The following is a 21,400-nucleotide window of genomic DNA, read 5'->3' as shown; positions in this document are numbered from 1 at the left end:
TTACTGTATTTAATCCAGCCTGCAGTGTCTTCTTATAGTATAATAGCTAAAAGTATGCTAGTTGGTAGTTCTTTTAAGTTTTAGTAATGAATCTTCCCAGCAATAGTTATGATTGGATGCTTTGTACTATTTCTTTTGCTGCTGTATAGTTTATAAAAAAAAAAAAAAAAGGCTCAAAAATGGAGAGTTTGCAAAGGGTAGTCTGGCTTCAAAGTCAGGAATTTCTCCTCCCCACCATGCATACCTTTTTAACATGTAATTTGATATGGCAACAGAGCAGACCTCCACTGGTTGCATCCCCCATGCTGCATGGCTGTTAAACTTGAGTAGTACTTCCTGGCAGTCAGACATGTAGCATTTGCGTAACTTGAATTGTATTGAACTATTAAAAAAGTACAAATATTGATTGATATATTAAAACTGCCCATCTTTTTGACACTGGAAATTCTAAAAAATGGATGCATTCATAGGGAACTGGAACTGGTGTTGCTTGTTGAAAAGTCATCTTAAGTTTCCGTCAGTTGACATGCATCAAAAATCAATATAATTTTCTTCTACATTTATGTTTGAAATTGTGATAGACTCGGTTTATACTACTATATGTTGATATCCTGTAGTGTTCACTAAAATTGTAAAATTATCTCTGATCTTGGCAGTTTATCTCTTGTATACATTTCTCTTCTGGTTCGTCCTGCTTCCACTTCAAAACCGGTCCCGCCAACACGGCATTTCTCGATTCCTATTCGTCCTCTTACAAACCCTTCCCCACGCTGCCTGCGGCTCCTCTTCAAAACTGGTCCAGCCAACACGCCATTTCTCGATTCCTATTCGTCCTCTTCCATGTCATGCACTATACTGGCCTGCTGAGCATAATACATCCAACAAGTACTCAAGGTGCTGCCACAATGGTAAAGTAGCTTTACCACCTTTGCGGGAGCTACCTGTGTCTTTACAACAGCTTCTTACACAGCAAAGATCTGAAGCTAAAAATTATCGTGAACACATTCGAGAATACAACTCTTCTCTAGCGTTTGCTTCCATGGGTGCACAGATAACTCAACCTCCTGGCCACGGACCATACTATTTTAAAATACACGGGCAAATTTATCACCAAATCTCTTCACTATACAATAACACTTCTACCAGGATATGGACAGTTGAATGTTTTTGACACAGCGCAAGCTACTGAAGTACGCTTACAAAATAAAGCAAACTCTGTATGCAGTGAAAATTTACTTCTCCAGCTAGATTCCATGCTCAGAACCATCAACCCCTTCGCTAAATCATACAAACACATGCATGAATTTGCTCAGTACAATCCAACAGCATCTGTACGAATGGTTTTCAAGGAAAACCCTAGGCAGGATTTACGACGATACAATGCCCCGACATGTCACACCGATGTTGCGATTTTCATCAGAGAAGATGACGAACAGCCTGCCGAAAGGGACATTTGCATCTATCCCATAGGCAACTCCTGTAAACAGATTTCCACGCTCAATATGAATTGCAATCCTATGGTTTACCCACTTTTATTCCCTTATGGAGACATTGGCTGGCACAAAGATTTATAACATGTTCCCGATAAAAGAACCGCCAAGCAAATAAGGCTTACTCAATGCCAATTTTATGCGTACAGATTAGCAATGAGGAATACATTTAGTATTTTGCACTCCAGCGGCAAACTATTCCAACAGTACGTCGTAGATGCGTATGTTAAAACAGACGCCGCGCGTCTCCACTATCTCAGACTACATCAACAAGATCTGTGCGTGGAACAGTACAAAGGACTTTCAGACGCAATGGAAGCAAACGCTGAAAATAACAACATACGGGTAGGCAAAATGATCATATTACCGTCCACATTTCCAGGAAGTCCAAGATACATGCAACAAAACTATCGGGATGCCATGGCCATAGTACGTAAATTCGGAAAGCCTGATTTATCACTTTCACATGTAATCCTGCTTGGCCGGAAATTCTACATGCACACTGCGTCTTTCAAGAAGTATTTATTTCTTTTTGATTTCTGAATTCTTTCTCACCGTTTTCCGTTCCTATTCTTACACCGCCATATGCTAGTGTTCAATAATGTTCCTCTGCATTCAGAAGTCATTTTTTGATCATGTGAATCTTATTTTAAAAGAGCTATTCAAAGCTGAATGAAAGTAGATTATTTTATGCATCACTCCATCCAAACCTAGAGCAGTTGCTGGTGTTCCTAGCCATTTAAATTTCATTTTTGTCTCATATTTGCTAACATTGCAGACACTGAGAGTATGTTAGAGCTGTCAAATGAAATATCACTATTTAAATATATATATTCACATTTTTTCGGGGAAAAAGGTTTTGGTCAAGACAAAGCAGACATTTGATTTTAAAAGTGATTGTTTTACATCAGACTAATTTTGACATTGTGTTACTCAAGACACACTCTGCATTGCTGTGGTATTTTACAGATGTGTATTTGCACATCACTTCAGTTATCAGCTCTTTTTACTTTTGAATGGATACCTTGTAATCTTTGTTAGCAGGCCTGATACAGTTCATTTAGCCCATGATACAATTCCTATTGCGATCCAGGCTTCATGATGCAATATGTGTTTGATTTGACATTTTCATTAAAGAAATGCACTGTATGTTTCGTTACTTATTTGACATTCATAAATCAAAATCCTTCAAAATAAATTCAACTCAGTGCACAAATACACAGGTTTTAGCATATTTTTGCAAGCTTTTTTTTAATTAAAATCTTAAATATTAACATAAAATGGTTGCATTGCTATAATATAAATATTAACATAATGTAAAGTTACTGCAGTGCAAAACCATCCAATTTAGTTGTATCTTTTTGCTTTTTGTGTTAACATCAAATCTTGCTTTTGCAACGGTTGTCCTTTTATTTCCCTTGAATGAGTTACTGACCCATTTAGCTGTGGGTCTTGAGACATCTGTGCTTCCAACAATATCCTTTGTGCACACAGGGTATTGCTGTAGCAGAGGCATGTGTATGGTATAAGCAAAAAAGCAAGCACCAGGAATTTGGCTGCTTACTTACTCTCTCTCACCATATTGCAGAACCACTATTAAGAGTAATGCAAGATACACTGCTTTATAATTTCACCTGGCTGTAATCTACCTTACTTCGTTATCTGTGTCAGTGAAAGCTGTATTGCTGTCACAGTCCCTCCTAAGTGTGGGACTAACGACAGCTTGCCACTTCCAGTACTGTTTTAGTATATCATGAGAACTTTTACAGTGATAAAATTTTGCTTTGGTGTTCCCAGTAGAGTTTTATTTGAAAAAATGCCTGTGGCTCCGGTTGTACATCTATGCAACAATGTTGTGATTTAATGTGCTTAACCATATCCTTATCGAATGTGACTCACTAAAAACACTTAACTTGTGGTGATGTCAGGGTTGTGTGCTGAAAACTTTTTACCTTCTCGACATTATACAAGTGATGAATAATCGTTCTGTCAAGTATGGTCATTTTAGCACATTATACTTCAGTTTTAGTTTTTCAATCTCATTTTTAAATCCCCTGCTTTCAACAAAAATAAGTTTTTGTTTGCCTTTGTGCTTCATTTCAGACATGTGGTAATATCATACAATATACAAGGCCAGATTTAACATTGATAGTATTTTGTGTCATGAAATTCAATACAAACAAATTTTGTCTCGTTAATAGAACTTTCAGCCACTCTTCCTACTTTATACCAAATGTGTTTTTTTTTATACTAAGTATATCCTACAATTCTTGTGATGTGCTTTAGAATTTTGCTGTCTTTCATTTAATGTAGGAGTTTCCTGGGAAATAAAAGATCTGCAATATGAGTTTGAGTAAGTTGCTGTAGATAAAAAAAAGTATTGCTGCACAATTAATCGTATATTAATTGTAATTAGTTACTACTGCCTAATTGAAGAAAGTGATGATTGCTGCTTTGCATTTAGTATATCTCCTCTCAGATTTCAAGCTTTTTCAGTTACAAACTGCTCTGAACAGCAAATGAGTGATATACTGTATTTGAGGACAGACACAGTCACTGAGTGTAACACTCGCATCTTAGGACTGTGTTGTCCATACTAAATGCATTTTTAGCAGTCTAATCCCAAACAATGTATTTTAAAATATGAATATATTTTCTGTTCGCAGCAGATTCTAGAAAAAAATTGTATAATTAAATTTCAACCAAGATCATCTGACACTTTTTTTTATGCAATTCTCTTCATGAAGTGAACTGTGCAAACTTAAACGACTGCATGTAAACTCGTTTACAACCATTTAAAATTCACCCACATAGTTCTGTATGAAAGGTGCATGAAACCTAAGCAAGCAAAATCAAGTCATGGTAACGTTAGGTCTGTGACACAGATAACCATTAACTGCTTACACTAATGCATTCCCATATACAGCAGGTAAGCGAAAGCAAATTCAGATAACTGTAGTCATCATGTTTTATGTATCAAAAGACAAGGCTCAGATTAAAATTATGCACATTGAAAGTTTAAAAAAATACTCTGGGTAAGAGAAGTCATCACCTCCTAGATTTGTTGTTCTGAAGTTACATTGCCTTTTCTTTATTCCAAATTTTAGACAAAAATTCAAAGAATCTGAAACAAGTGGTGCTTTATGCTACCATTACTAACTTAGAGTTGAGTACAGCAATGGCAGCATGCCTGAACGAAACAGTTTATTATATTGATAAGGAATACAGTATGTGCTGGAAAGCCGATGTTTGCAAAGCTGCTTCTTTAAATAGGTGCACCTTTCATTACAGTACTTTTCATCAAGAACAAGCACACAAGTGCTCAAGGGGTGAGTCTGGTAGCAACATGTGTGTATCTAAATACTTGTAGTACTTGCTATATGTTCAGTGTTACATTTAATGTGTTTACATAAATGTACAACAGAACTATAAAATCGCTTGCATTACTGTTGTATAAGATTTTATCTGGTTTGATCTTGCATACAGATGCAATATATATATTTTAATACAGCAGCATCCCAATTTAACATTTTTCATATTTGAATGTTGAGTGGTGGTGATGGCTTGTTTTTCAGAAGTAACATTTATTTTGGGGAGAAAAAAGAAAAAATATAAATTTTATAAATATGTAAATATCAGTAGTTATTTATTGTAATATACAGTATAATTTTTATAATGTACTGTATCTTGTAAAAATAAAAAAGAAACATTCTTATAAACTTAAATTTTTCAAATCTAGCATTTAACAATTTCCTATTGACAATTTTTTACTGCCAAATGGAGGTTATGTGATAAATTTCATTATGATATAAATTTCAAAGGCAGTAATTGTCAATTATTAGTTTTTTCATGATTGTGCACCCCTAATAAAAAGTATTCTAAATAAAAATTACAGCGGGGACTAATGAATTAGATTATTATAATTCAGCATTAAATGCATTGTAACTTTATTTGTGAGACAAGAATATGCTCATAGCACCTAAATTTATTTTAAAGAGAGATAGTGACCTTGCATCTTCTGACCTCATGAACCCAAAGCCATTAGCTAGGGGGAAATAAAATAACCACTGTTTTTAGTATGTTTATTCAATCAAGCATTATTATATGTGGGCTTTGTATGCATTAAATATAGTGCCAAGTGTTACTGGTTGTGCTATCGTTTTGATCATTTCTCTTTGTATGCACAGACAATCATGTGTTTCAAATACTTGTCTTTCATGCTTCACTTTCAATTGAAGGCCTCAGTATTGACTTACCAGTTGTCTAGATCCAGCCCGGGAGGGATACTCTGGTTACCCGGCTGTCTTCTGTAGGCCAAGGGGTGAGAGATGTGGAGGCAGTGGTGACCTTAGGGCCCTTTAAGGTTGACCCTAAAGTTCCAGATCTCTGGTACTTGTGCCTGATAACAAGTTTGGTTACCTTTTGCAGACCATTGTCTCACAGACCTGCATTTATCATTCCTAACCCCGCTTAGCCCCTAATGAAATCCCTAAGGTGGCTTACAATCATGAAATGTACAAATTATGAAGAATTGGTTTTAGCACCACGTCACTGACCTCAAATTATTCACTGGCCATTGCACTGATTTATTAAAGCAGCGCTCGGTACTGTGACTATGCCCCTCCACGATGAATATTAGTGCAAAAAAAGTTGCTTAGAAATAATTCAAGGAACTCTTAATTCATCTTTCTCTCAAGAGTCTGTATTTAAATGGTCTGCTGTAAATGTCTCGCTTTATGACTGAAGAATTACATCCACTCTACGATTAATTTGCCAATCGGCAAAACCTATTCGTTGGAGCCCACCCTCTCAACTGTGATGGGTGAAAATGACAATTTTCAATGTGTATTTTGTGTGTATGGAGTCACTACTATAAAGGAGTACACTGGAAAAATACGTAGACATGCATGAAGAAATAAGCAACAAAAACATTTTGCTACAAATTTCATTTTTGTAAGCCCCTAATTTGGTTATTTTCATATTTTGCATACATTTATTTGTCTGATTATGTAATTGTTTGAAATATTTCATCATGCAAAATAAAATGAGTGCTTCATTTAGATGAAAAATGAGCTTTTTATTAAGTTGTTTACACTAAATTCAGCTGCCCACACTGTACTCCATGACTTTTCCATACTTCTAGACATTTTGTTTGTGTGAACTATGATAAAGCAGTTATGTTGCTATCTCTTAAGTCTTACCAATAAGATCTCATGTGACTTGCATTGTGTTAATTTCAACTTTGTTTTTGAATGAATTGACTCAGAAAATGTAATAATGGAATGAATTAGTATTTTAATTCTTATTTATGGTGGCTATGGACATAAGCTGTTTAGACACCCAGCTGCTTGTAAGAAAAGCATTGGTATCTTGCAGTGATATTACATTCCCATTTCTTTTAAAAGCGTATCACTTTCCTCTCTGTGTTTTTGGTTGGCGAGGAGACACTTGCTGGCTGCTTGTCTCTACTTTTTGTTTGCCTCATCTTTAATTGTTTTGTCTGGGAAACTAGGCTTTGCAATTTAATGTTTATCCTTGGGACTTATTATTATATCTGTAATACCTAAAATTATAATGATATTGTAATAAGATTTTTTCATGTATTTAGATATGGGATTTTTTTTTTCCCCAGTAAGTCATATTTTTCCAAATTGCCCTTCCTTATGCAGTTACATATAAGCTTCAAAACTTGTATTTTTATAATGATTCATTAGACTAATCTTTTTTTCCCTGTTCTTTCTCTTAAAATATCTACACTAGATTGTCCCCGTGGCGTAACCACCTGTAGCTTGTATTATTTCTGATGGCTGTTACAAGGCAAACCTGAACATGTCCTGCTCAAGGATTGGATCAGAATGTTGGCTCACTTTTGTTGTGTATGTATTAAGTTTATTATTTTGTTGCTTTTTTGCTGAGCGATGTTCCATTGCTCTTGCCTAGTTAATAGCTTAAAGCTTCCTCTGTGCATTATATGTATATTTATGTATGTGTAAATATGTGTGTACAGTTGTGATCAACATTGTAGGCATGTGTGCACTTGTGGTCAACATTTTTTGCATTTTGGGTATAATATGTGCAATATCTTATGGAAAAATGTGGGCAATGGAACTGTTTTAGCTTGTGTATACTCTTTGGTGTGGTACAGAAATGCACATGGTAAAACAATAACAATTAAAAACGGAAATGGTGGAAACAGAAAATTGCCGTGACACAATTATTGTTACACCCATGTATTTATTTTATTGAAGAATTCAGTGTGGTTTTTAAGAATTAGATTCTACTTGCAGTGAAAATATACTCTGTGATAAATTGGCAGTACTCAATAAACATGAATGACTGACCAATTAACGATGACTTTGTTGCTTAAAAAAATGTCACAAACCTCTTGGAATGTGGCTGGAAGACTAAAAGTAATAAGTTTTTAAACTGGTTAAAAAAAAAAAAAAACACAGAGCCCAACGCTGTCCTGGACCAGTGGGGAGTTATACTTCCAACCCTTATCATATGCTGCACATTAAACCGAGGGGTGCTTTGTGTGCAAAGGCCAAGGATGACCCCACCATTTAAAGTCAAACATAAAATGACATGCTTATTTTTTTGTCCAGTTCTACTCGGAGAAACCAAAATCCTGCAGGAAATGTCCTGTAGACAGATGAAACCAAAATATGACAATGTTAGCCACCAGTATGATCATAGACCATGAAATGAAACTTTATAGGGGAATAACACATTACCACATTGTTGCATATGGTGGAGGTTCTGTGATTTTGAGGGGCTGCTTGTGGCATTGAAGCCCTTCAATGTACTAAGGTAATTGTTAAACAGGAGGATTATCCAGCAGTTTTCTGAGTGACCAGCATTTGAGAACAGGGTATTAGTCAAAGATCAAGGCTTCTCCAACAGGACAATGGCACAAAACACACATTCAAAAACACAAATGATTAAGAAATGAACAAAGTGATTGTTTTAAACTGGCTAGCAGTGACTCCTGATCTTGAATGCGTTTGGAAAGAGTGGAAATCTGCAATAAGTCAAAGGTTTCTTGCAAACGTTAAAGATCAAGAACACATTGCAATTGCACAATGGGAGAAACTATCAACAGACAAGTGCAAGAAACTTAGAAATAGATACAAGAATCTTTTGGAGGCAGTCATTGCTAGTACTTATAAAATTAAAGTTAATGTAGGGCCCTATGATTTCCACGATGCGGAAAACATGGAGAGAATCACAGAAGTAACACATAAAAACAGATTTTAGATTTAAAAACGCAAATGTGTGGAATTTTGAGACTGAAGGGGTGACTGTTACAAAACTTCCCAATAAATTAAATGATTGAATAATCTGTAGATCTATCATTCAGATACTATTTTCTAGTTTGTTTTTGAAGTGAACACAATTCTTTGTAGAAATTCAGTTGTGCCTCTGTTTGTGCGTGTGTTTCCTGTTATGTTTTCTCGTTAAAGGCACGCAAATTAGCTAGCTGCATGAGTCAGACATGTCAAAGCAAGTGGTATCAGATACCCTAACCATGTGGAAAAAATTAAGAAACACGAACTTAACTGCAAAATTGAGTGCACAACAATATCCCAGCGACTTTTACGAATCTGGACAACAACTTTTCTGCAAGTTTTGACAGCATACCATAGATTGGACACAAAAAGATACTTGCAATGACCACATCAAATCTAATACCCATCTCAAGAACAAGGAGCAATTAAGATCAAAAAGTGAGCCCCTTCAGGTAACAATAGAGGAAACAACAAAATCATCAAATGCAAGACACCGGTTTGTGGAGGCCTTTGTGGCCATGTGATTCAGACAGACTGTTCGAAAAAAAAAATGAAGATATGTATTTTCCTTATTAAGCGTTGTAAACAAGGAGGCGTGCTGCCATAAAATGAGAGCAGTCTTCGTCGGACTCATTTGCCTTATGTGTTTGAACAACAAATGAATGCCGTTCTTCAAAAGATTCATGGCATAAAAGTTTATGTTGTAGTTACTGAAACCCCTAATATCTTAGACCACATAGTGATAAGTGAGTAAACATTTGGCTGCATGGTAATTTTTTTTATATAGGCAGTTCTAATTGTACATGAAATTCTATTTAACCGGTATTAACAGTCTTTCCCGTAGAAAAATGTCATTGGTGAACAGCACTGGCTGTTAACAGGATCACTTTTAAAAATTAACGATGATGTTTCCAGATTTAATAAATGTTTTGCTTTGTTGTGACGAGGCAGACAAGGTCCACATATGACTCTTTCATTATAAATTCAACACCTACAAATCTGGGCAAAAGAGCAGGCTTCTCCTGAGATGCAACAAGCCCTTAAAAGCGGGTCTCTTTTTTTCTGTTTAATTCCCAGATTTATCGTCTTGCAGATTAGTTTGCTTTTGCTTTGTATTTAATTATTTTAAGATATGCAGTAGATGAAGTTACAGATGTAATGATGCACATTTTCAGTCTATAAACATGTAAGGTTTAAGAATCATTAGGAATAATTTACAAAATTACAATTACAGGTACTGAAGACCAGTACTTTTTGGCTGATATCTTTATGGAGAGCTGCAACTTCTCTACCTTTTCACAGGCAGCACTTCAGTCTCTTCACAACAACCAGCTGAATCTTAATGACATTTTAGCAGTGGTTACAGACAATGCATCATACTGTCCGAAAGCATACCAGGAAGGGGTTATGCCTAACAATGTACATTCAATCTGTTTGTGTCTTGTCATCAGTTTGGCGGGAGAAACTTGGCAGCACTATAAATATTTTAGTGGAGCTTCATCACTAGAGATGTGAGTAAATTCTGCCTTCTTCAAGAAGCCTGTCAGGAACCCCCGAGACAGGAAACACCCAGGTGGAATTGCTGCTTCAAATCAGAAGGGTACCTCACTGAACATATTCACCTCTACAAAAAGTTCTTTCTGGATGAGAACCCATCAGCTCAGGCTGTAACAAATATCCTAGACCCTGAAAGTGAAGTTAACCTTCACCTTTGAAGAATCATCAGACTGTCCTACTGCAGTCTCAGCATACAGTATCATGGAGGATCTGGGCTCCTGCCAGTTGTACTAGTGTGCTGTTTCATTAAAAGGAATGTAAAGTGCCATTTCATTATTGTTTGTTGTAGCTGTTGCTACTTACAGTAAAAAAAAAAAAAAAACCATAAAAACCCAAAAATCTGAATCAAGAAAAAATAAAATGGTGAAAACCGAAAATCAAAAACATTTTGTGAAAAAATAAAACTGATTCCATAGGGCCCTATTAATGCAATCCAGGTCATATTTTAGTTTTTTCCTGTTAAAAAAGCCACATACAGGGTGATCAATCAATTGTTTTTGTTATATAACTTCAAACATCATATTAAAATAATTGAATTATGAAAATTTGGTATATTTCCAATTATTTTTTAAATAAAGATATACCTTAAATGTAAGTGTGCTAATATTGTTGACTAAATATTGGAAAAAAATACATGTGGATTTGAGAGTATGTTGTTATGAACATTTGTAATTGAATTTATTTTGGCGTTTGAATTTATGTCGGCTTAAACACTTTTTTGATATCAGATTTGCTTAAGACATATTGCAACGGACTCCTAGGATTATATTTTATACCCCCAACACCCAGTTTTTTGGTATTAATTTTGTATTCATGGTCTCTTCATTTCGTTACATTGACACATCCATTCGCATTATTGCACACCTGTAGAAATTATAAATCCTGGAACTAACTACAAGACCAACAGTACATTCTTAATAGATTTTAATTTGCATTACAAAATGTACTAAATTTAAGCATTTTAAGTTATTCCTTTTAATTGGAAACCTTTCAGCAAAATTTGATTTGTTGTAATAATGCATTATTGGATATCACCAGAGTGAAGTATTTGATGTATTCTTACTACTGTATTTTTGTTACTTTGGCTGTCTGTTCTTCAACCTATAATGGTCTCTTGTGCATTTCATATGTGTGTTGTAGATGCATTTTTGTGCCTTCTGGAACTTTGAAAATGAATATAAACACATTGGGTTTAAAACATTTGTTGATGCAAAGTTCGTAATAATCTGATGACTGCATTTACGTTCAAGTTTGTTGTGTACTAAGTTCTAATATTTAAGTCGCATTTCTAAAATGAAATTTATTTTTAAAATGCATCTTTAAAAGTTATTTAAATTCAGAAACATACAAAATATTTGACTACAGTGGTAATTAATTTACTGGCCAAAAACAGAAGAGGTTTTAGTGGTGGTACATTGGGATCATATATTATACTTTTCTACTTATTGACAATTGTAGATCTAATATCTGACTTCACAAAGATAATAGTGTAGTCTTTGCATGAAGATTCAATGGTTGGACTGGCCAGTTTTCAGTTTTAGTACATTTATTAGCTTACAACTGATTAGTTAGTTGATCTTCTAAAATGTGTGGCAAGCTACACTATAATTTTGCGTTTCTATTAAGTGAAAATTGGTCACCTAAAGAAGACTCTTTTTCCCAAATGCCCAAAGTTATGCCATACCATATACCATAACATTACATCTTTGTTATGTTTCTAATTAATATTGGAAGCTCTGTTTTAACACAAGTGTTATGGTCTGGTTTTAATTGTTCATTGAATTGGTTTTAACTTGGATGATCTTTTAGTGATTCTGACGTGGAAGAAATTTTCCTGTAGTGAGCAGCGTCAGTGTAGTATTAATAAGATCCGTCCAGAAAATCTTTGTGTCAACAATTCTTTGAGCTGTGCCATTAGGGGGAAAAACTGCAGTAACAAACATAGTTTTATATGTAGAGTACTTGTATATAATAAGCTAGACATGTTTTCTGAGGATTCCATAATTCTTAGTCCACTGCTACTTGGAGTTAGTTCCTGCCTTGCACTTGACACTGCAGTCCCCCTTCTGAGTTGTAGTAAATGCTAACTTGTAACATATTATTTGGATCATCCACTTAGTCAGTCTCTAACTATATTGTAAATGCTGTACAAAATAATGGCAAAATTCCTAGTAACCACTTATTTTGATTGCTTCTGAAAGAAAGATCTATGCTTATCATGTTTAACCACAATATTTTAATTCACTTGTATGATCGTTCAGCTATACCTTTTGTATTGCTTTGCTTTCCCCCTGTATCAATTTTTAAATACTCTTGTAATGGATAGTGAGGCGGCACTGAGATCTGTGTTTTCACTGTGCTTGTATTGTTTATATAAATAACTTGATGAATTATGTGATACTTTTTTTTATGTATCTAGAGTAACCACTAATGTGTTAAACTGGCATCCATTTATGTTAGTGCAAAACTGCAAAAGAAAAATCGGAACTACGCAGCTTTTTTTCCATGTGAGTTCCAATGTTTGCAGGTAGCATCACAGCAAGGCTGTTGGATCTTTTTTTGTCTTCAGTACCACTAATTTGTTCATCTGTATCGTTATTGTGATGTAAAGTCACTTGAAAAGAGTAAATTCAGTGGTTGTGACTAGCTAGGTTTTTATCTTTTCCATTATCTTGGTCAAATGTTTCTGTGGTTATTGAACAGTGCTTCTGGATGGAGAGTGATACCCTGGTTCAAGATGATCGATTAGTTACTAAAAAATAAACTTTTCTGTCAACCTTGTTGTTAGTAACATGTCTTATTGAATAACTGAAAGCACTTTCCATGTGATTTCCTCAAACCTTTTGTTTTTCATTATTCTTTTTAAGTATTGCCATTGTAGTATGTTGCTTATAAACATTGCAGTTGTTAAATAATGCTCTGTAGATGTGATGTTTTTATATTTCAGTGCAGTATTGGGTAGCTTGCAGTTAATCTTGATATCCTTTTGCTCTAAGTAAGTTGCATTTAGTTTGTGTTCATTTTTGCTGGAGGAGTTGTGCTTTTTTCCTTCTCTCCAATTCCAAATATAAAATGGCCTGACATGTATTTTACATACAGCCTATTTATGTCTATTAATAAGAGAAACGTGTAATATTAAATGTGTAAGTAAATCAGAAAGATATGTCTCAACATTTCTAATTTTATTTGAAATATTGTAATTTTTTTTTGTTCTGTTGTTGGAAAGCATTGTGTGCATTTCACTTGAAAAGTGCTCAATAAATAAAATGTCTTAATTTCTCAAATTAAGTCTATATCTGGCATTGCAAGGCAATTAAAATTCATAATACAAATTTAAATTAATCATACAACAAGTAACAGTGTTCACTTCACACTAAATGGAATTTAGTTGAACAGTAGTTAACAATTAGCAACTCTACCTTGTACCGTGTAATAAGAGTAGAGATTATTACAAGGCAGTGCTTTAATTTTGGTGGAGGATTGTGAAATCACTTGTGTTGTTAAAAAATAATGCATAGTTTAACCTATAGCATCATGCAGTTGAAATTAGTGTTTAAAATGATAGCAGGTAGAATAACTGAATAACAAAAACACAAAATTTGTACAAATGAATAGCGTTTTTGCGTTCATTCTCTAGAGTATAATGGATTTTTGGTTACAGTTGTTTGTCCTTCAATGGATCTCTGTTCTCACATGCTTGTCCAGTCCAAGGTCATGGACAGATGGTGTTATAAAGAGCAACAGCAAACCTCTAAGCACTAACGTGATGCCTTGTGGAGAAAAAAAAGTGTTTGATCTTAATTAAGAAATTATATGTAGTTTGCCATGTGAACTTTTAACAATTTGAATTGTGTTTATATGCTACTTTTCAGTTAATGTTTTTTAATGTTAATTGCATGAATTGATAAAAATAAAAAGCTTGGGAGAATAAATTTTATATAACTGATAGTGCCAAGTTGACAAGCCAGATGTTTTAAATATTTACCAGTAACTATCACAGGGATGTGGTAAATCGATTGGGACCTTTTTGACGCGAGTATGGTTGGAAACTGGATAAAAACTCTCGCACAGCTCTGTTGATCCCTTTGGTGGTAAGAATGGGGGTTGGATTATATTGAGAACAAATATCTCGTGCATGTAACCCAGTGACTTCCACATGTGATTCAAAAGTGGCTAAGAAATATTAGGTGTGTTTGTATGACTAGCTCTGCGCTCAGGGCTGCCTTTTTCCTGCTCTTTGCCCATCACTGCCAGGAAAAAAACATTGTCCCCAACCCAGTAACCTAGCACTGGAAGAAGATGGTATGAAAATGTTTATTTACTTTGTTTAATCCAGATATGAAATGCAAGAAAAAAGCATCAACAAAAAGAAAAATAATGAAAATCACACAGAATTTCTGTGGGGCAGTTGCCACAGTAGGTAGGACAATATGGGTGAATTGCTACACAAATTAACATCTACTGTACAAAATGCATTGTTTGTCTAGGTCTAGTGGTAAATAGAAATGTTTTCTAGGAATGGTACAAAAATAATTTAGAAGTAAAGGTTTGGATGAGTGTGTAATTATACATAGGTTTGTATAATTGTTTGCTTGTTGGTTCAGAGTGATGTAGTGTGTGTGTGTGTATTATTTTTGTATATAAATACAATGCACACACACATTGATATAAAACAAGTATTTGTTTTTAAGTTAGACTCTGTAACACTGTTTCTTTGGAATTCATAACAACCACTTATGAAATACTACTGTACAGAGAACTAAAGAAGTAGGTGTTCTAGTGCAACTTAACTTTCTGTTCAGTTCCTTCCCTGTACATGTACGTACATACCTAAACTATGGAAGCTGATAGAAGTCAGTAAAACAAAACAAATTCCTCACCATTAAAAATTATAAATTATTATAAAATTATAAATAAAGCACAATAATTTCCTAGAGTCATGTTTCTTATACAGTGACATACATTTTTGTAACCCCCCCCCTAGATATTTAAGCGAAATTTTGAATGTATTTGAACATAAAGGCTTGAATTTCTTTTCTTTTTCTATCACTTAAAAATTCAGTATGGTATTATTTAAATAAGTGAGAGAATCCCCCACTCCTAGAATACAGAAAAGATTTTCATTATTGACACCTTTATATCATTATAGACTTAGTTGTGAAATCAAAATGCACAATTTGTGCATGCTTTGAGAGTGTGATGATGTTGCCTATCAACTGTCAGTTGAGAGAATACTGAAATTCACTTTTTTTTTTTTTTTTTTTAATACTCCATACCTTGTTTTAATAAAGGACCAGTAGCTTTGCCTTTGTCCTGATTGATCTAACCATGGCTATAGTTATATGTCCAACTGTCGTTTTTTCCTGACCAATGTATCCAGCTAAGAGTTGATACCTATTCATGCCACAAGACGTGCATTAAACTGTACATCATACTCTCAAGATTAGATAGTCTACTAAAAAGGTCAGACTTGATTTGTGATGATAAAACACTAAATTTGACTAATTCGTTGGATTTTTTTTTTTTAAATTATTTTTATCAAAGTGATATTTATTAGTACAGGGTGGGGCATAGAGATCGCCCACATTTCAAGGGAGAACTGTGCAGGCTGCAGTGGGGGTAGAGAGGTCGGGTGGGTCTTATTCGGTAGGTTAGGCTCTACTGTTTTCAGTACCTATCATAATCTTGTTCAGACAAGATGTAATAGTTATTATTATTATTATTACATCTTGCCAGAAGAATGGGCCTGTGTTGCCCCGAAAGCTTGCATATTGTAATCGTTTTAGTTAGCCAATAAAAGGTGTCATTTTATTTTGCTTGACTTCTCACTAGTTTGGGGATACCTAAAGGAAAAGGTTTTCAAACATCGTCCTTGATCTCTTGAGGATTTGAAGGAAAGGATGAGAGGAAATCAATGCCATTCCACCTGAGATGACCCGGAGAGTGATGGAGAACTTCCGGGAACATCTTCAGCAATGTATTGCCAATGACGGCCACCATTTGTCTGATGTGATTTTTAAAACCCATTAAAACAAAACTGTTTTTTATGTACTTTTCAGAAATATATACATTTTTTAAAGATAGCTTTGTCCATTTGTATACCCCTTCAAAATGTGGGAGATCTTTATGCCACACCCTGTATAACAACTAAAATTTGACTAAAGCACATACAACATATTTAAGTGGTACTAGAGTGAATGCAATGCCAGTTATGACTCATTTCTGCAGTTGCAGTCATTCCAGGTCCCTGACTAATTCTGATTAATACACAGGCAAAAGCAAAGTCTTGACACTTAAGTGAATTATCTTGAAACAGAGCAAAGGTGATTTTATAGGAATTCTGAAATAATCATACAGTTTGTTGAGAAGTTTGACTTTGAAAGGTTGATGTAAAGTTGGGAGAAATCAAAATTTGGAGAGACATTTGAAAAATTAAAGCTTCAAGTGAGTAATGTTCAGAATTTTAAATTTTTTTCTGTTAAAAATTACTCCTTTATAAGTGTTATTAACCAGCTAAAGTCAAGAAATGTCACAATCATGACATTGTGATTTTTATATTAAACCTTGTATGAAAAGTGTATTGTTACCAAAGAGTTTGGTAAATGAAAACCTCCTGCATGGTCTTGCACTTCAGTAATTTATGTGACGGTGATAATCATTATAATTGGAGTTGTATTATATTTTAAACAGTTTTTTTTACCGGAGAAAAAAATGTTAGTGTATAAATTTAGTACGTGCACATTTTTAGATAAATGTTTTTCAGTGATTATCATATTCTTTATAAACTACAGTACAACCCTGTTAATTTTGGATTGGATAGGTTTATACTTGGGCCGGGTTTGTGAAAATACAGATTAACAAGCAGTTTTTCTTTAATATAAATGAATACATCAGCAGAGTGACTGATTTGTGTTGGTTTAGTCACATATAAATTCCAAATAGTGCAGCAAAAGCGAGCTGTCCTCCTTTAGACAGCAAGCTACCTCATCTCCCTACCTAAAAGAGCGATGTAAAGAGTGAGAATTCACTGGCACTCATGCTGGTGGACTGCAGTGGTGCAGTGCTATATTGGTGTCCAATGCAGGATAAAGAGAGGACTCATTTCGATTTAACAAACCCACAGAGACCTTTAATTGACTTCATAGGTTTTCTGCAGAATTACAGAAGAATCTCAAAGCTGAGATCTGATCCTGGAACATAGTTTGCCGTGTCAGTTCAGTAAAGGAAACAGCCATGAGACTGGTACATTTGTAACTTCAGATCAGTTATTTTTATAATTCATTCCTTATATTTTTTTCTTGATAGTTGAACTTTTACCCATGGTGGAAAATACAGTCCAAATTAACAAAGTCTAGATTAATGGGGTTCTACTGTTCCCTCAAATCTCCTTCCCAAACCAGCAAAACCTGTGACCAGAAATCCCTGGCTGTCACATGGAGAATTGAAGCACTGAAATAAATATTTAAAATAACATACCAGTCACCTAGAACGAAGGTTAGATAATGTGCTAATATGTTATGTATGGTAAATGAATTTTCCCATTCTTATTGTGGCAACTGATATTCTTGAAATCTATATAAGCAAATTTTTTTTTAGCTATAAAAAATTAATTATATTAACATTAGTAGTTATTGCCTGTAGGAGTGTTATTTCAACTTAAGACTAATTAAAAAATAATCAATTGGGCTGTATTTTAGAATCTAAATAGTGTTCATAGTAAATATCTGCTGTGGGTTAATAATTAGCATGGGAATTTAGTTCCAGAATTTGAAGTAATATATCCTTAAGCCAACAATAGAAGGATGTACTATATTTTTGGTTTCTACATGTCTTTGGCTTGTCCTGTCCTGTGTATATTTTAACTTCGATAGTGTGAATTGTGGTTTCGTATACCTTTTTGGGAGTGCCTTTGTGATAGTTGGTTCTTGTGACATCTCTAGTACAGATACTTGGGTACTAATTTGGTACTGAAGGTCTGAAAATGTAATGGTACCAGCTTTTTTTATAGTATTGGTATTACCAAGTATGTTGGTACTGCGCTTGTGCGTAACTGCAAGTAGACAAATTACTTCAGAAGGCTCAGAAATGTATGAAATAAAAGTGAGCAAAAACTACATGTAAATTTTGCTTAAAATGGTGATGCTATAGCACCACATCAGCACATGCTGAAATTAAAAAATGGCAGAAGTATTGTCATGTCTGGAAATGCGTTGTGTTTGCACAGGAGAACTTCAGTGTGTGTGTTTTTTTTCAAAAGCAGTGCACAGGCATACAAGTTCCATTTATTGCCACTTTTACCCCATTATAGAATTAGTTCTGTAACAGATTTCTGTGTGCTTTAAAAGCAAAATGATGGTACTGATCAAGTAAGGTGCAATAGTTTTAACTTGTGCTGCATTTTTAAGAGTAGATTAGATTGGATTATATAAATTTATTAATCTCATGGGGAAATTTCAAAGAAAGATAAGATTAATTGCTTTTGATAGTGTCGTTCATAGTTTTGACAAATGAATGGAGGTTTTACGTTCATTCTGATTTGTAATGAGCACTTCTACAAATATTCATCAGACCTCCGTCAGGTTCTCATGTAGTTCGGTGTCACGGATTGAGGAGGGAGACCTTGCACACATCCACAGTTACACATTGAGGACTGCCTGTGCTAAAAACAATTGCAGTAATAAACATCAACGTAAGAGTCAAACGAAGTGGCTCTTTGGTTTGTCTACACCAGGGGTCTCCAACTTTTTTTCCCCTGAGAGATACTTTTACAAAATGAAAGTGGCCGAGAGCAACTCATGTTTTCTAACGTTTATTCTCATAGCTTATGTCAACCCAAACAAACTGAATAAGCTTGTTTTTCCTGAACATTTACAAAATGTTGGTGTCCACAACTCACATTTTTCATTAAAACATCACAAAAAATATTTAGTTCGCCTGCAAGTGAATTTTATGTCTGTATGCATTTTCTAGTGCATCTCACACTATTGAATTAAAACATGAATGCTGTCAAAACAATGCAATTACAAATACACAGATATTACTTATTCATTTATCATTTTGTTACATGTCACTGTTTCACTTCACAAGAGTGTTCACATGCCCAGTTGCATGTGTGATGTGTTTTTTAGTTAGTCAGATGACTGGCACTGCATGGAGTCAACAAGAGAGTTGTATGGTAGAGTGGAACCACTTAGGTTCACTCTTATGGAGTCATTTAAATGTTCATCTGTCAGTCTTGTTCTGAACTCTGATTTCATGACATTCATGTCAGAAAAGGAAGACTCACAGAGATATGTAGACCCAAACAAAGCAGACATTTTCAGAGCAGCTTGGTGAAGATTCTTATAGTTATCTGGCTCTACTAAGCTCCAGAAATGCTGAGAATGCTGTTGAGACTTCAACTGCACATTATTTTGAAGGTTTACTAATATATAATATATAAAATCCAATGTTTGTAATTTTTTCACGAGAGAACTACTTAATGGATTTAGGTTGGGTTTTTTCTATAATTTGCTTGAACATTCCGGTTGATTTTGTGACTTCTCTCATTGCGCTATATATCATAGTTCGCTTTCGGTACCGATTTATTGCACGAATCCGAGACACACACAACGGGCCGAAGGGAGTGGGGGCAGGGCCCTCCTCACTCGCACACCTGCCTCGGAATGTACCTTACATTCGTTTAGCAAGAGAACTACTTAATGGATTTAGATCGGGTTTCTTTCTTTCTATAATTTCTTTGAACATTCTGGTTGATTTTGCAACTTCTCTCATTTCGCTATGTATCATAGTTCGCCTGTGGTACTGATTTATTTGTGTGAATCCAAGAAACACGCAATGGTCCGAGGGGAGTGGCCCTCCTCAATCACTCACTCACCAGCTTTGACGCGTGTTCCTTAACTCCACTTAGCTAGCCAATGAGAGAACAATTGAATTCAATGGCAATGCCATCCATCCATCCATCCATTGTCTCCTGCTTATCCGAGGTCGGGTCGCGGGGGCAGCAGCTTGAGCAGAGATGCCCAGACTTCCCTCTCCCCGGCCACTTATTCTAGCTCTTCCGGGAGAATCCCAAGGCGTTCCCAGGCCAGTCGAGAGACATAGTCCCTCCAGCGTGTCCTGGGTCTTCCCCGGGGCCTCCTCCCGGTTGGACGTGCCCGGAACACCTCACCAGGGAGGCGTCCAGGAGGCATCCTGATCAGATGTCCGATCCACCTCATCTGACTCCTCTCGATGTGGAGGAGCAGCGGCTCTACTCTGAGCCCCTCCCGGATGACTGAGCTTCTCACCCTATCTTTAAGGGAAAGCCCAGACACCCTGCGGAGGAAACTCATTTCAGCCGCTTGTATTCGCGATCTCGTTCTTTCGGTCACTACCCATAGCTCATGACCATAGGTGAGGGTAGGAACATAGATCGACTGGTAAATTGAGAGCTTCGCCTTGCGGCTCAGCTCCTTTTTCACCACGACAGACCGATGCAATGCCCGCATTACTGCGGATGCCGCACCGATCCGCCTGTCGATCTCACGCTCCATTCTTCCCTCACTCGTGAACAAGACCCCGAGATACTTGAACTCCTCCACTTGGGGCAGGATCTCGCTACCAACCCTGAGAGGGCACTCCACCCTTTTCCGGCTGAGGACCATGGTCTCGGATTTGGAGGTGCTGATTCTCATCCCAGCCGCTTCACACTCGGCTGCGAACCGATCCAGAGAGAGCTGAAGATCACGGCCTGATGAAGCAAACAGGACAACATCATCTGCAAAAAGCAGTGACCCAATCCTGAGCCCACCAAACTGGACCCTCTCAACACCCTGGCTGCGCCTAGAAATTCTGTCCATAAAAGATATGAACAGAATCGGTGACAAAGGGCAGCCCTGGCGGAGTCCAACTCTCACTGGAAACGGGTTCGACTTACTGCCGGCAATGCGGACCAAGCTCTGGCACCGATCGTACAGGGACTGAACAGCCCTTAATGCCATTTGTTAATGCGAAAATAAAATATATTTTGTGCTTCAGTGCTTCAAAACATAAGGGACATCTCTCTATATTAATGTGACATAC

At 35.8% G+C, this 21,400-nt stretch overlaps 1 protein-coding gene across 1 annotated transcript in view; it reads left to right on the top strand.

Moving 5' to 3' along the window:
• Positions 1-21,400, top strand: part of brd4 (bromodomain containing 4) — a 131,622-nt gene that overhangs the window by 12,205 nt on the left and 98,017 nt on the right. The window contains exon 2 of the mRNA XM_028823356.2: positions 7,251-7,366. The gene's annotated coding sequence lies outside the window, so the exon portion shown is untranslated. The remainder of the gene's footprint in view (positions 1-7,250; positions 7,367-21,400) is intronic.

This window comes from Erpetoichthys calabaricus, chromosome 17 (assembly GCF_900747795.2).
Source record: "Erpetoichthys calabaricus chromosome 17, fErpCal1.3, whole genome shotgun sequence".
In the NCBI taxonomy this organism is placed as follows: Eukaryota; Metazoa; Chordata; class Cladistia; order Polypteriformes; family Polypteridae; genus Erpetoichthys; species Erpetoichthys calabaricus.
The sequence above is the reverse complement of the archived record's forward strand: the minus strand, read 5'-3'. Positions and strand labels throughout refer to the sequence as shown.